The sequence below is a fragment of the Ailuropoda melanoleuca genome, chromosome 2 (genome assembly GCF_002007445.2).
Source record: "Ailuropoda melanoleuca isolate Jingjing chromosome 2, ASM200744v2, whole genome shotgun sequence".
NCBI classification, from domain to species: domain Eukaryota; kingdom Metazoa; phylum Chordata; class Mammalia; order Carnivora; family Ursidae; genus Ailuropoda; species Ailuropoda melanoleuca.
In genome coordinates this window covers 111,152,471-111,164,492 of record NC_048219.1, presented here as the reverse complement: position 1 = coordinate 111,164,492, position 12,022 = coordinate 111,152,471, and the positions used below count along the sequence as shown (strand labels likewise).

The 12,022-nt window shown below is 38.5% G+C and overlaps 1 long non-coding RNA gene across 1 annotated transcript in view; it reads right to left on the bottom strand.

The window, feature by feature from the left end:
• Positions 1-280: 280 nt before the first annotated feature.
• The window catches only part of LOC109488447, a 33,828-nt gene continuing 22,086 nt past the window's right edge, over positions 281-12,022 (bottom strand). The window contains exon 3 of the long non-coding RNA XR_002141424.1: positions 281-572. This is a non-coding gene — a long non-coding RNA (uncharacterized LOC109488447). The remainder of the gene's footprint in view (positions 573-12,022) is intronic.

Genomic DNA, 12,022 nt, shown 5'->3' with positions numbered 1-12,022 from the left:
CATATAGGCTGTCAGGGAAGGTTCTTGCAGTTTCATTCAGAGATAGCTTTTCTTCTGGGTTCTGAACAACAAAAATATTATGGTATAAGAAGCCCTTTTTATATGTTGTACGACATTTAAGTTAGCACATCAAAATTAACACAGTGGAAGCACATGACCAAATCATTAAGCAAATTCCTTTTAAAATATTTGGTTTTGATTTGTTTGTCTTTGGGTTTATTTTGGGGAGATGTGGAACCAAATCAAATGTATCCAAGTGGTTCTTAAATGATGCCTGCAGCAGAAGAACAGTATTTTATGAGTGCCTACAGCGAGCAGAAGCTGCCATCTTTGAATGTTATTAATGAGAGATTTAAAGTTTTTGTTAGGAATTCTGGGGTGCTAGAGGCTTCTGGGTAAAGTGAGAATCATGGGGAGAGATGTGCCAGTATTGGTGTGAAATCTGGTTCTTTTAGTGATGTAATACATGTCATAGCTTGTGGACTCCCATTATCTCGGGTTGACCTTGTTGATGACATAACACAGTGTAAGTTCAAGGCTCTCGTCTCCAGATACATCAGAGAGAGGGTGTGCTGTAAAAGAAACAAAAGTCATGCTTTTCTCTTACAATCTGTTGCCTTCTTTCATCTCACATACACTCAGCTTTGAATCTACTTAATATGCTTTCTAACAGAAACTTCTGCTAAGCTCTTTCTCTGGGGACCCATGTGGTCCTGGCTATTTCCCAATTCTGTATATACTGTAATTCTCTAAGTCAGGAAAAAAGCTCTCTAAATATCAATTGTGCCTGTACGCTGCTCTGGATTTTAACAAGCCTAATCTAGGATTTCAACCTTTGTAACCCTATATTCTGAAACGGGATGACGTTTTGTGTGGTTAGCACTACTCCCATGGCACCCTCTTGAACACCTACAAGCATCTTAAATGGTTAGCTTCAGACACCTGGCTTTTAATTTTCTAAATCTAAATCTAAATCTAAATCTCAGAGCTGCTAGGTTTCTCTTTAGCCGAATCTGCCAACCTTCTTTTTTATCTTCAGATAAATCCATACGTTTGAATGCACACAACGAAACGTAGTTTGCTTTAGATAGGTACTTCAATCAGAATCTTTGAAAGTTCAGTGTTCTAGTATCTGCAAGCGGCCCAAAAACCACTTTCCCAACTTTATTTTAGTGAACTTTGGGGGTGGAGGAAGATGTACTTGGGTACTAAAGCCCAAGCCAGGATCCTCCTTTCTCAGCTTCAAATGGCACAGGAAAACTCCCTTCAGATTTCCAGCATGCTCTCTCAGAATAGCACTCATTTCTGTGCCACAGAACATGCTTCGGTTTCTCGCTGAGAGCCAACAGGAGGCACAGCAGATGTATTAGTAAGTCACAGAAATTACGAAACTATGAAGAAATACAGCCACATGACATTGAAAAGCTCTGATGCATAAATGTGACTGGGAGTGTGCTGTGGGCCCTGACTGTTGGGGAGCTGAGCAGGAAACGGAGTGTTAAGGTTGTCCCATTGCTAGGACAATGGACAGCCATAGGTGAGTGGTGAGATCAGGTACTACACGTCAGAAAACACGTGTGGCATGGGGGTTAGCCATGGGTGGCCAGGGAATGGTTTAGAGACTGGCGAAATGACTGAGGTTAGGCAGAGCATAGGCAGGGAAGACTGGAACGATCTGGAGAGGTTCAAACGGAGCGGAGGGTTGGGGCAGATAGCAGCAATGGGTCAGGCACAAAGACAAACGCTTTGGACCGTCATGGGTCTCTGAGCTTCAGGTAGAGCTAGCTCCAGCACACTGAAAATCTCCGTAGGACAGGCGTTTACTTGGCGGCAGTGTTAGTCGGGTGGAGGTCTGTATGCGCCACAGCCTGCTTGAGTCTGGGTGGCTGCTCTTGCCCTGGATATTTGCTTAGCAAAGGGAGCTCAGGACTTTATGCTCAGCCTGTTTCCTGCAAAACAGTGAAATCATTGCTCTTTCAGCGTTTGGTTTCAGAAAGAAGGTCCATGTCTGGTCCGACTGAGAACTCTGTCAACCTGTCTACTCAGTCCCTGAGTCTGGCATATTAATCTAAGAGCGTGGTCCTCAACTTTGAATTTGTGACCACCTGGGAAGGTGGCTGAAACTGCAGGTTCTGAGCTGACACTCAAGGAGATAGATACCAGGTGTGTAAGCTGAGGCTCAGGAGCCTGAATTTTAAGCAGCATCTAAAGGGTTCCTAATGCAGGTTTTAGAGATAATTGGAGAAACACTAGCCTAAAGGCAGCTGGTTCCACTTCGTTTTAGAAAATATTGCTCTAGGGCCATTAATGACCGAGTGTTACCTAAGGATCCTGACAGAATTTGTCCTCCAAAGCCGGGACCCTCTGCAATGGATGAGGTGTAGTTCCCCATACTCACTATAACTTCCCAGGATCATACAGTGCTAAACATGTTTCTAACACATAGTCCTTTCTGTTTTGAAGGGTCAGGCTGAGTCATCTTAAAACTTAAGCAGATACTGGGTATGTGGATGGATTCTGAATATGCAACAGAGCAAAAAGGAGAGTGGCTTGCAGATGAGTTTATCATTCACCAGTATTTGGGGAGCTGGTGGCCCATTTGTTTTACTCTTGTGTCTCTTAGACATATGGTATTTATCCAACATAGGGCTGGGTTTGTTGATTTTCTCACTTGTCTTTGAGAATGAACAAATTGCAGGTGAGTTTTAGATTTTTTATTTTGAAAAAAAAGAGTTCAGAATGGATTATGGTTTTGAAGGCTTTTTTGGAATGATTGTTAATTTAAACACTTTATAGAAGAATAGTGACATAAGAGTCTGTGGCAGACACTATTGCCTGGCTGTCATAATCACCATTTACGACCTCTTTGTTCTTTGTAAAATTCTGGCACAAGTAGAATTGTAAAATTCTTACAATTCTTAGAAGATGTTACTATGGTCAATGGCATACAAGTAAAAATTTGCTGGGTACTACTTCCAGGAAATCTTTTGCTTTTTTGATTAAAAGAAGGATAAATTTGGTTGGAATGCCTTTTGCCCTTTAGCACTTTACCCCCTTTCCATTTGGATTATAGAATTGTAGGAAGGGGGTGCAGCAGCCATTCTGTGAACATGAGGCAGCAAGCATGGACAGACAGCTACATCCTGAGGACAACAGAGAGGAAGGATGACAAAGCTTGGGTCTCTTATGGTTTTGTGGAGCATCTGTGTCAGCCATTGTCTGCCTGTCTTAGGACTTCTTGTTTCTTGAGTACCTGCCTATTTAAGCCACTTATTGTCCTAATTGATACAGGGTACTAAAACATTTTGTGAAATGTTCCACCTTAATAAAAATACCCATTATCAGGGCACCAAGGTGGCTCAATTTGTTAAGTATCTTACTTCAGCTCAGGTCATGATCTCGGGATCCTGGCATAGAGCCCCACTTTGGTCTCGTTGTCTACGCTCAGCGGGGAGTCTGCCTCTCCCTCCCTCTCTGCTCCTCCCCTCGCTCATGGGCTCTCTCTCTCTCTCACACATAAATAAATAAAATCTTTTAAAAAATTAAAAAATAAAAATACTCATTATCAAAGATAGCTATGAACCGTTATTAACAGGACACCCTAGTTATAAAGAAAGGAAGAAAGAAAAATGTTCTTATAGACCATGCACCAGAGCCTGACAGGATTCAGAAGGAGTTACAAGGAGTTTTGAATGACTATCTGTTCCTCTTAACAGCATACGTGGTGGCAAATTGCTTTGAAACTTGAGGCAGTGGCCACAAAATGTCTCAGGATCTGAGATGGTGAGTTCTGCAGCTGATAAAGTAGCCAGAGGAGACATTTCCGTGACATAATGTATTTTGATGTGAGAACTGGACCAGCTCTCATCCCCTCAGAATCGGGGACTGAGAATGGAATGTTTCAGAACAACTTTTCAGTGAACTTTTTGCCAGGGTTCTTGGTGAGGTATACGTTGGTGTAAACAAAATCTGATTACTTAAGAATTCCCTAGACTTGGTAAGCCAGTCAGAGGAAAAGATCTACGAGGCTGCATCTCTAATTATGAGCCTTTCAATTTTGAGAACTGGTACTTGGAAAGGCAAGCATGTGACTTAACAAACTTGGGATGTTTCATAGGAGGCAGGGCATGTTTCAGCCAGAAGGCTTATGTAGGAGTTCACAGGGCTCAGTCAACTAGAGACATAGTCAAGCACAAAAATAGTATTGTGTAAGGTACTGTAGATTGGGGGCAGGAATTTGAACTTGAAAATTAAATTCTTCTTGTTGACCAGCTGTGTGACTCTAAGCGAGTCATGTCACTGAACCTCGGTGTTTTTCCCTGAAAATATTATATGAACTTTAAAGTTATGCTCAGACCTAAAATTCTATGATTCTATAGTAATTTCAAAAGGACATAGGGATCAGGTCTTTCGGGTTAGAGCAGATTTCAAGCGCAGACCTCGTAGGTGTCTGAATAGATCCCTGGCCATAATACCCAGGTGATAATATTTAAAATCACTGGCCAGTTTTTTTCAAAAGAAGTGCGGTCTCATTCAACTATGATTTTTCACTTTTGTGGAGTTCTCTGTCTTAAAAGGGTTTTGGCCTCTTTTTTGAGATCTGCTCTGTGGAATATAGGAGATGGAAATTTCCTTAAAAACTTGAGTCTATCTGAGAATCAACCCTGATTCATCCTGTGCCTCTCCCTTCTCTCATCACGCAGCTTGTTGAAAACTACATTGTAACAGTGATATTCCTTGGACCGCCACTCTTGTCACCCAGAAATATGACTCTAGGAGGAAGTTCATTGGTGTATGCATGAGTCAGTGTTCAACTATGCAAGCAGAACCAATGGGAGATTAGATAGGTAGATGGATGGATGGATGGATGGATAGATAGATAGATAGACCTGCATACATACATATATATTCATCCAGCCATATATGTGTGTAAACACACATTGTTCACTATTCATTGATCCAAAATTAAGGCTATAATTTAATAAATTACTTTTTAACCCACTTAACTGGTTTGCCAGCCAAACTAGTGGCTTTAACTCTCTCTGTCATGACAGATCCTATGGAACAGTGAGAGTTTGAATCCATTAGATACCCTTCTGAGCACTTTCTTAATACAACAGAGTTTCTGTGATTAAGTCAGTTTTCTTTTGCTCCCAGCTTATTCATGCCACCTTCAATTGTAATTGTGATTCTGTAGCTTAATTATTATTGTGAATTGATAAGAATTATTTCTTTTTTTTTTTATTAAAGATTTTATTTATTCGACAGAGATAGAGACAGCCAGCGAGAGAGGGAACACAAGCAGGGAGAGTGGGAGAGGAAGAAGCAGGCTCATAACGGAGGAGCCTGATGTGGGGCTCGATCCCATAACACCGGGATCACGCCCTGAGCCGAAGGCAGACGCTTAACCGCTGTGCCACCCAGGCGCCCCGATAAGAATTATTTCTGAAGAGAAAAGTAATTTCATTTATAAGACTTTAGTTAGGTGTCTTTGAAAGAGTAAATAAAGGCTAATAATTTTTTCTAATTGCTGGAAAATTAGGCATGGGAAAGGCAACTGGAAAAAAGGCAAACACTTTTCTGAAACTGGGCAGATTCTGCATCCAGATTACTTTGCAAGTGTGTTCATTTTGGAGGTACTTAAAGGAATTGATACTGTAAATCTTAGAGAAAGTGTGGTTTTTATAAGAAATATGACATATAACTGTGACCATGGGCCCATTCTCAGAGAAAAGCTCTTGATCTTACAATGAAAGATTGACATATTTACATATTGATCAAAATTTTAAAAATGTTTATATTAGAAGTCCTTGCTAGTGCATTAACACAATGAAAATAAGTAGTGTTCATACTAGAAAAGGATGAATAAAACAGGTGATATGATTTTATAACTAGAAAACCCCAAAAAATCAAGAGCAGCAAAAAATCTTGGAACTAATAAGTGAGGTTAGCAAAGTCTCGAGATACAAGGTTAATACACAAAAGTCAATTTCTGTCTTATATACAAGCAAAGAACAACTGGCCTTTGAAATTAAAAAAATAATGTCATTAGAACAGCGCCAAAATTGGGATGCCTGGGTGGCACAGCAGTTTAGCGTCTGCCTTCGGCTCAGGGCATGATCCCGGCGTTATGGGATCGAGCCCCACATCAGGCTCTTCTGCTATGAGCCTGCTTCTTCCTCTCCCACTCCTCCTGCTTGTGTTCCCTCTCTCACTGGCTGTCTCTATCTCTGTCAAATAAATAAATAAAATCTTAAAAAAATATTTAAAAAAAAACAGCACCAAAATTAATGAAGTACTTATGTAAAAAATCGAACAAAATATGTCGATATCTACCTGCGAAAAACTACAAAACACTGACGAAAGAAAACAAAGAAGAGCTAAATAAATGGAGATATATGCTGTGTTCATGGTTTGGAAGTCTCAATATTGTTAAGATGTCATTTCTTACTAACTTGATCAACAGATTAATGCAATACCATTGAAAAAACCCAGCAAGCCATTTCGTAGATATTGACAAACTGGTCCTAAAGTTTATATGTAAAGACAAAGACCCAGAAAACCAACATAGCACTGAAAAAGAAGAACAAATTTGGAAGACTCATATTACCCTAATTTTAGGACTTACTGTTATAGCCATAGTAATCAAGACAGTGTGGAACTGGTAAAAGGATAGACACATAGATCAATAGAATGGAATAGAGGGCCTGGAAATAGACCTGCACAAATATAGTCAGCTGATCTTTAACAAAGGAGCAAAGGCAATTCAACAGAGAAAGGACAGTCTTTTCAGCAAATGATGCTGTAACAATTGGATATGCATATGGGAAATATGTAACTAGATACAGAGTTTACATCTTTCACAAAAACTAACTCAAAATTACAAACCTAAATATTAAATGCAAAACTATAAAACTTTTGTAAGAAAACATAGGAGAAAATCTGGGTGACCTTGGGTCTGTTGATGAATTTTTAAATAAAAAACCAAAAGCACAATCCAGGAAAGAAAAAGTTGATAATTTGGTCTTTACTAAAATTAAAAATTTCTTGGTGACAGCACTAATATAAGGATGAAAAGAAAAACCACAGACTGAAAGAAAATGTTTGTTGAGTGCATATCTGATAAGGCAATTATATCCAGAATATACAAGGAATTCTTAAAACAATTTAGAAATGGGCAAAAGATCTGAATCCCATCATAGAAGACATAAAAATGACAAATAAGCATATGGAAAGATGCTCAGNATACAAGGAATTCTTAAAACAATTTAGAAATGGGCAAAAGATCTGAATCCCATCATAGAAGACATAAAAATGGCAAATAAGCATATCACTTGTCATAGGAAATTGCACATTAAAACAATTATGAGATACCACTACACACATGTTAAAATACCTAAATTCCAAATAACTTCCAATACCAATTGCTGGCAAGAATGTGGAGCAACAGGAACTCTCATTCATTGCTGATGAGAATGCAAAATGGTACAGACACTTTGGAAAACAGCTTGGCAGTTTCTTACAAAGCTAAACATAGTTGTATCATAGGATTCAGCAATTGAGCTTCTACATATTTATCCAATAGAATTAAAACATATTTATACACAAACCCCTGCATGCAAATGTTTGTGACATCTTTATTCATAATCACCAAAAACTGGAAGCATACAAGATGTCCTTCAATAGGTGAGCAGATAAACAGATAATGGTACATATATATAATAGAATATTATTTAGTAATAAATAAAAATGAGTGGTCAATATATGATTGAATCTGAAATGCATATTGCTAAGTGAAAGAAGCCAGGCTAAATGGCCAGACACTTTATGGTTGCATGACAGTCTGGAAAAGGCAAAACTACAGAGACTATAAACAGATTAGTGATTGGTAAGGGGTCAGGGGACAGGGGAGGATACAAATGGCAAAACATAGGAGACATTTTCAAGCAGCGAAGCTATTCTGTATGATACCATAATGGTGGATATATGACACCAGACATTTGTTACGGTGCATACAATTTTGCAGCACAAAGAGTGAATCTTCATGCATGTAAAAAAAAGTTTAGGTGGTCAAGGGATTCTGGGATGGAATGCAGAATATGACAAAACAATTTAACTTAATTTCAAATGTATTAAGTGACCTCACTGAAGAGGACATGGGTCAGGGGGAGCTGACCTAAGTAACTACAAATGAGTGGGGCTTGCAAAACTAAGGCAAGAAACTGTACATAAGCACTCTGCTCTAGTCTATAAAATTGTTTCCCCCAGAGGTCCAAGTCAATAGTCCTTACATCACTATACATGTACACTGGAATCAATCAGTTAGTAAATATGTGGTGCATGTGGGAGCTAGATGTCTTACTTTGAAGCTGGAATCTACAGATAAGGAAGGGGAGGAGGCTAGAATGATCCACGTGGTAATGGATTCAAATTAGAGTCATCAGTATGAGCTCATGTTTAGTATAACTATAGATNGCATGTGGGAGCTAGATGTCTTACTTTGAAGCTGGAATCTACAGATAAGGAAGGGGAGGAGGCTAGAATGATACTCCACCTTCAAGGAGGGGTGAATGATCCACGTGGTAATGGATTCAAATTAGAGTCATCAGTATGAGCTCATGTTTAGTATAACTATAGACGGCCGTGCTTAGAAATATTTATAGATGTGTGTATATATACACAAATTAGCACACACACACACGCGTATTTCCTTGCTCTGCCAGCTCAGAGGACCTTGCAGCAACAACACCCCAGTAGCAATGAGCACACGCGTCAATCACATCTTAGTTTCTAATAACCATTTTTTCAATAAAAAGAACCAACACTCCTTAGAAAAACAATCAATTCGAGAACTAAGGCAGGAAATATACAGTTCATGTCTGGAGCATCTTATAATGCCAGAGAATTTAGAAAGTGCCAAAAAGAGGAAAAAATATCCTCCATGATGACATATGTCAAAAGAACACAAGAGCCAACTGAAAGAGCTTCCAGTGGTCAAAACTGGGTACTGTAAGCAGCAAGGTAAGTTAATATTGAATTGTAACCCAAGGCTTAAAATAAATGAGTCTTTGATACAAATTACTGAATAAACAAATCTCCCATGCAGAAGGATTCCAAATGATTTATATAGATACTCCACCTTCAAGGAGGGGTGAAGCATAGCTCTGCTCCTTAAGCTTTGTCTGTGCATAGTCACTTCCTTCTAAGTAGTACTGTGTGGAAAGGGGAAAAACTAATTTGTGGAGAAAGCTGACAAGCACCACCTCAGCCAGATGAGGTTAAAATCAACACGGATGTCATGTTGAGAGTATATTTCCTTGATACAATGGGACGCATATGGCACTCCAGCTGTGTAGTCTTCCTCCTAAAAACAGTCTAATCTCCAGAAAAACATCCGACAAATCTGAATGGAGGGACATCCCACAAAATACCTACTCAGTACTCCTCAAAACTAAGGTTATCAAAAACAAAGGAAGTCTGAGGACTCACAGTCAAGAGAAGCCTAAGACATGATGAACTAAAAATACCATGTATCCTGGATGGAGTCCTGGAATAAGCAAAGGACATTAGGGGAAAACTCAGGAAATCTGAACGAAGTATGGGCTTTAGTTAATAATAATGTACGAATATTCGTTTCTTAATACAACGGATATGATGGAAGATGTTGATAATAGGGGAAATCAGGTACAGGGTAAATGGGAGCACTGTACTATCTTCACAATTTTCTGTAGATAAAAAATTTATAAAATAAAAAGTTTCTTTAAAAAACGTTTAAGGTGTGTGCAATGTGTAATGTACACATCTCTTTTAAACTGGCTGAGGGCCTAGAGCCTAATCTCATCAGATCAGAGGCATTCTCCGGAAAGCTCTGCCATTAATTCAGGATGGGGAATTCCTCTAGATGCGTGCCTTTTGTTATTTTATTCAGTCCCTACCACAACACTGGTGGGGATAGTGTTTTTCTTCAGATCTGTGAATAAGGAGTCTGATGCTGAGAGAAAATGGGGGGCTTGTCAGAATTCTATTTCTAACAAATAAGATTTGGGTGGAAAGGAAATCACATGTGGGCTTTTTCGCTTTACATTTCCTTTTCACACTGTTGGACACAGGAAGCTTTTAAAGCCATGTCCTTAGCTAGAATTAAATCATATTTTATTGCTCTATTCTCAAAATTTATTTTTGAATCCCTTCAGGCCTCCATTTCATTAATGTATCTTTGAGACCAAACACAAAGTAATTTAGGCATCTCAAATATTCCTAAAGTTATCGCCCCATAATCTCAATGATGTCTGTTACTCAATTTAGTATGGAGTATTTAGTGTTGAGTATTAAATTTAATATTTAACATTACAATTTAAATTCAGTATTCCTCACAACCTTTCAAATAAGAATTGAAGTTACCCTAGAAAGAAGAATATAGTAAAATTAATTTAAGAAAAATCTAAACAGAGTTATGAGGGGATAAACAAATACTTTAACCATAAAAGTTAATAGAGTTGTTAAAATTCATCATGAAAGCTGCCACTGTTTTATCTGGTAGCCAAGAAAAACAAGGAAATGTGATTAAGTTATATATCTCCTTTGAAGAGGGAACGTACCAGATTCTTAGGCAAAACTTTCCCTTATTTCAGATTCTGAAAGAATTTATTATTTAGGGTATTTCAAGGGGGTAAAATAAAAAAAATTGTTCACAATAGTTTCACAGCCATTATGAAAATAAAATTTATATAGTTGTTTCTCATAAAAACTGACTTAAAGATTGAAGTCATAAAAATGAAAGGCATTTCAATGCACATAGTTATTTGAGATGATATTGTAATGTAGTCCATGTATATTGTAGGAGATTCCGAATTCTAATTCACTTTGAGAATACGTTAGACAAGTAAGAGTGTATATACATAGCTTGTTCCTAAAATTATCTTCTCTAAATACTATCTTTCTCATCTAGGTTTCTGTGAGTAGCTGGGTCTCAGAGAGAGCATGGTATATTCTCTACTGTGTGATCTGTACTGCTCATTGATTTCTTGCACGAATATTTCTTTCCAAGTAGCTTCTGTGTCCCAAGATATCCTGGTTCATTTGACAACAGACACCTGCTCTCGTGAGTATGTGCTCTGGTGAGAGAGACAGACGAGAGCAAGTAAATAAGCCATCAGGAGATGGTCAGACAGTGAAAGGTACTATGCAAGAAAAAACCCAGGGTAATGAGACAGAGGTGGGATGGGGGGTGGGCAGTGGGGAAACATGTAGGGTTGAGCAGGTGGCAAAGTTTTATAGTAAGTCAAGACCTCTCTGACTCAACATTAGAGCTGAGGCCAGAGAGAAATAAAGAAGCCAGACTTGGGAGTACCTGAGGAAAGAGAATCTGTTCCCAGAAAGAGGGAACAGAAGATGGAATGATGCCCATTTGGCTCATTTTAGGCATTAATAGTTTGCTTAACAACAGCATTGAAATAGTAAAATATAAACGTTAAACGAAGAATGCTTAGGCTCATTCTGGCACTGCACCTTTTCACATTNATGTAGGGTTGAGCAGGTGGCAAAGTTTTATAGTAAGTCAAGACCTCTCTGACTCAACATTAGAGCTGAGGCCAGAGAGAAATAAAGAAGCCAGACTTGGGAGTACCTGAGGAAAGAGAATCTGTTCCCAGAAAGAGGGAACAGAAGATGGAATGATGCCCATTTGGCTCATTTTAGGCATTAATAGTTTGCTTAACAACAGCATTGAAATAGTAAAATATAAACGTTAAACGAAAGATGCTTAGGCTCATTCTGGCACTGCACCTTTTCTTATCTGGTTCAGCGGAAGCCTTTTTGCCTCCCATGATGCTGGTGTTACCAAAATGCAGCTTTTGAAAGAGAAGTTTCATAAAACAGGAGACTGTGTCCTTGAAAGATGTAAATAGACTACATTTTTCTTGGAATATTTTCCCATAAGTTGAGGAAGATTATAATGGGAACAGGCTTGCTTCTTCTAAAAAAAAAAAAAATATATATATATATATATATACACACATATATA